Raw genomic sequence first — 4,624 nt, forward strand, 5'->3', positions numbered from 1 at the left:
GGAAACTTTCAGTTTTTCCTCATTTAGTATGATGTTCGCATCCGTTTGCCATAAATTGCTTTCACCAGATGAAAATAAGGTCTTTCTATGTAGATTTTCTTCAGGGTTTAAAAAAAAATCATAAATGGATGTTTGATTTTGTCAAAGGCTTTTTCTTTCTTTTTTTTTTTCTATTTAATAAAGATCTTTTATTGTCTCATTAAAATATCAGATTAGCTTTACAATCCAGAAGCTTGTTTCTGCGGCTGGATTAACTCTTGGATCTTACTCATCTGGCTGCTGAACTGTTCCCTTTTCAGAAACATAGATACCATCCAAAAATTTTCTGATATCCTTGTTTTTGACTGTTGTGGCTTGCTGAATCAAAGCAGCTGAATTTGAAACAAGCTCAATGTCATTTCCTTCAAGGATTAGTTCATCTTTCTGGGCTTGAGATACTGAGCAAGCAACACCTGCCCTCATACGAACTCGGCGAATGTATTTTTCACCCAAGAAATTCCGAATTTCAACGAGAGACCCATTCTCCTGAATAACGACGTTGATGGGGAAGTGAGCGCACACAGACCTCATCTTGTAACGGAAGCCCAGTGTAACCCCCTTGATCATGTTCTGTACATGGCTACAGATCGTGCGGACAGTTGCCAACTCCTTTCTGATCCTCCACCATTTGTCAACTCGGAGCCTCTTCTTTTTCTTCCCAAGGAGACTGAGTTCCACATTGATGTGGTTGAAGTCCCTCCGGAGGGTTCCTCTGGGGCCCTTCACAATAACTGTGCGTCCTTTCAGAGTGATGTCAACATTTTCTGGAATGTCGACTGTCTGATTGCTAAGAATGGTCTTCATTCTTGCGGGAGATGCGGCCGTCAAAGGCTTTTTCTGCATTGATTGAGATGATCATATGGATTTTGTCTGTTTACATATTTACATTTATTGATTTGTAGGTGTTGAACCGTCCTTGCATCCTGTGGCTGAAGTCAATGTGGTTATGATGTATGATCTTTTAAGGGTTGTTGCTTTGTCTCGCCAGTGTCTTGTTGTAGGCCTTTATATTCACGTTCATTAAAGAGATTGGCTTGAGTGTGCCCAAGGAGAGTCACAGGGAGAGAAGACACTCTCTCAGGCTTTCACAGAGAGCACACTGGCCCAGCAATGGCCGTGACGCATCCACATGGCTGCACTGACAGAGGTTCTCCAATCTGAGGTACAGGATCTCAGGATATATCCTGAGGGCATTTCACTGACCTTCTCAGACCCAAAAGCTACAACTCTTGCGGCATAGGTCCTGCTTTACCTTGGTCTTAACCATCCAGCAGAAAAGTATAAAAATGAAATATAAGAAGTAAAGCCATGGGCTGGTGAGATGGCTCAGTGGTCTGAAGCACCTACTTAGAACAAGCTTAGCAAAGCGCAGGGACCGCGGTTCAATCCCCCAGCACCACATGCCAGCCAGCCCCGCCCCCTGGTGGGCTGAGCTGGCCACACACACGCGCGCGCACACACACACAAATAAATAAAATTAAAAAAAAAAAAAGTAAAGCCATGCTGTTATGTTGAGCAGTAGGGGACTCAGGTCAACAATTGCTGACATTGCCAGTGAAGCGGAAGACCCAATACTATTATGGGCTACTGGACTCTTTTAGAATATATTTTGCTGAGTTCACACACCTATAATTTTCAATTGACGGAACTTAACAAAAAAAGGGGATACAGATGAATATCCATTTTGTATCTGTGTATTCAAAGTGGTTAGGATAGATATATAGTTACATTCTCTTAATGAATAGAGGGATTTGTTCTAATGGTGTTTGTAAATAGGATATCATGTCCGCATCTTGTACAGCAATTAACCACTAGGAAGAATGTATGCAATGTGTTAATTATTGAAACTGTCCTACCAATTTGGTTTGAAACTGTCTCATTGCTATTTGTTTCTCAATAAAAGTATGGAAAAAAAAAAAAGAGATTGGCTTGTGTGTTCCCTTTTAAAGTCCTTGCCTGGCTTTGGTATCAGGGTAATGCTAGCTCCCAGAAGTGAGTTTGGCAGTACTCCTTTCCTTTCAGCTCTGTTGAAGAGTTTGAGGAGTATGGACATTAGGCCCTCCTTGACGTTCTTGCAGAATTCAATAGTGTGTCCAGAGTCCTGGGCTTTGCTTTCTTATTACTGAATCAATTTTATTGCCTATTACTGTACTGTTCAGTAGTTTTAAATCTTCTTGGTTTAGTTTTGGTAATTCATATCCACCTAGAAATATGTCCATTTCTGGTACATCCTCCAATTTATTAGATTATAGATATTTATTTATTGTATTTTTTAGGGAAGTGCCTACAGGGTGTTCAGGGTCTCACTACTAGATCAGACTTGTAGTGATTCACCTGTTTACAGCCTCCCAAGAGCTGGGATTACACATGCGCACCACCATGCCCAGTCTCAATTGTCACCTCAGTGAGTCCCAGGGGCGGGGCCGGCACTGCAGGCCTGGGGAGCAAATTCCCAGCCTCTGCACCTGCTTGCAGGCACTTTAATCCACTGAGCTATTCGGGCAGCCCAAGATTATAGATTTTGGAAGAGGTTATAATACTCTGAGGTTGGGGATAGCCATTGTGATTTTGATTTTTTCATTTCTAATGATACAGATGTGGATTTTTCTTTCATTTTCATAAGTTTGGCTGTGGGTTTGTGTATTTTGTTTATCCTTTTGAAGAACAAAGTCTTTGATTCATTGATTCTTTGTATTTTTTTTGTTTCAATGTTGTCAATTTCCACTTTGCTCTTTGTAATTTCCTTCTTTGTACTAGTTTTGAATTTGGTTTGGAATAGTCCCCCCTCCCCTTAGGGTGTATCAATATGTTATTTTTTTTGGCTCTTTCTTTTTTTGATGTAGCCATTTACAACCATAATTTTCCATTTTAGAACTACTTTTGTTGTGGCCCATAAGGTCTATTTTATTGTATTTGCATTACCATTTGATTATAGAAAGTGTTTGATTTCTTTTGTGACCCATTGATTATTCATGATCATTGTTTGATCTTCATGTGTTTACACACTGGTTTCTCTTGCTAGGAATTTCTACGTTCATTGCACTATGACCTGATAACATGCATGGGATTATTTTGATTTTTATTTATTTAAGCAAGCTTTATGGCCTACTGGTGATCTGTTTTTGAGAAATTTCTGTGTGTTGGGAAGAATGTATCTTCTGTTTTTGTTTTTTATTTTAGGTTTCTATTAAGTAGATATATATATATATATATATGTAGATATTTATTTAATTTTTGAAGATGTCTTTCAATTCTCGATATCTTTATTGATTTTTTTGTCTAATTGATCTATTAAAAGTGTGACTGTATTTTTTTTAACCTTTTATGTTTAGTAGTGTTGTCTTATGTTGTTGTACTAGTGCTTGGTGTATGTATTTGCAGTTGTTATTTCTTCCAGTTGGATTGTTCCCTTCATTAGTGCATCGTGACTTTGTCTCTTGGTCAGTTTTGGATTAAGTTCCACAATTTTCTGAAAATAGGATCACTACTTTCGCTTGTCTTCAGCCTCCTGTTACTTGAAAAATTGTTCTCTGTCCTTTGATTTATAACCTAGAGGCTTGTTTAAAGATGAAATGTATTTGTTGTGTGTAGCATACTGCTGGATTTTGTTTTCTGATCCAGTTTTCTGTCTGTGGTTCTCGCCTGGGGAGTTGAGGCGGTTTGCAGTGGGAACTATTACCGAGAGGCGAGGCGTTCGCTGGTTCTTGTCCTTGTTTCTTTTTGTGCTGCTGAGTCCCGATTTCCTCTGTAAGCGCCAGCCGTGCCCTTTGCGGGGGGCTCTCTGAGGCCAGCGTCTCTCTATCTGGGATATCCTTGAGCACGTTTGTAGCGTGGCTTGGTTTGGTAGTCACGCATCTGTGTATGTTGTGTTTAAATCAGACCTCCTTCATGTCTGTGTTGTGGAAGGTCATGATTTCTTTATCAGTCTTGAAAGATAATTTTTCAGGACATATTATCTGAGTTGAAAGTTGTTCTCTTTTGTTTTAAAGATCTTTCCCCCAAGCTCTCTTGGACTCTAAGATTTGTGTTCAGAATCTGTAGTAATTCAGCGAGATCGACCACAGGCCATTTGTTGTTTATCTCAAACAACTTTAGAAATTGTGTCCTTGTGTTGGGCTTCCGGGATCTTAGCTCTCACTGGTCGCCGAGAAGCCGCGTCTGTTCTGATTGTGGCTGCTGGTGTTTTAGGGTCCGTGTGCCTCACGTGCCTGTACACGGGACCCTTTCCGCACTGGGAGACCTCAGTGCTGCTGGCGGTGCACAGGTTTCCGTGTGGCGTTCACCTCGTCTTCTGCTCTCTGATTCCAGCTGGCAGAACTTCGTGTCATCTAGCAGCTGTTACATCAGCTTCTGACGGTCGGTAATTTTAGGGTGTTGCCGGCTGCGGCCACCGGAGCCGGCCCTGCTTTTCATCCCGAGGCGCTGTCCCTGCAGGCCGCCGTTGTGCGCGTGCTTTCAGGGGACCGTCTCTGTCTTATGGATGTCTGTTTGATTCCTTTTTGTGGACTGGCCACTCATACTCGCTGTCATTTTGATTAGCTCATCTGGCTTTTTTTACTGTATTCTTTAAACTCACTGATAATTT

At 41.1% G+C, this 4,624-nt stretch overlaps 1 pseudogene across 1 annotated transcript; it reads right to left on the reverse strand.

The window, feature by feature from the left end:
* Positions 1 to 264: 264 nt before the first annotated feature.
* Positions 265 to 855, reverse strand: LOC101561359 (annotated as a pseudogene). The gene has a single exon (XR_001117048.1). The product of XR_001117048.1 is annotated as a 60S ribosomal protein L9 pseudogene (transcript).
* Between the last annotated feature and the right edge of the window lie 3,769 nt (positions 856 to 4,624).

Source organism: Octodon degus, unplaced genomic scaffold, assembly GCF_000260255.1.
Source record: "Octodon degus isolate 3935 unplaced genomic scaffold, OctDeg1.0 scaffold00027, whole genome shotgun sequence".
Classification (NCBI taxonomy): Eukaryota; Metazoa; Chordata; class Mammalia; order Rodentia; family Octodontidae; genus Octodon; species Octodon degus.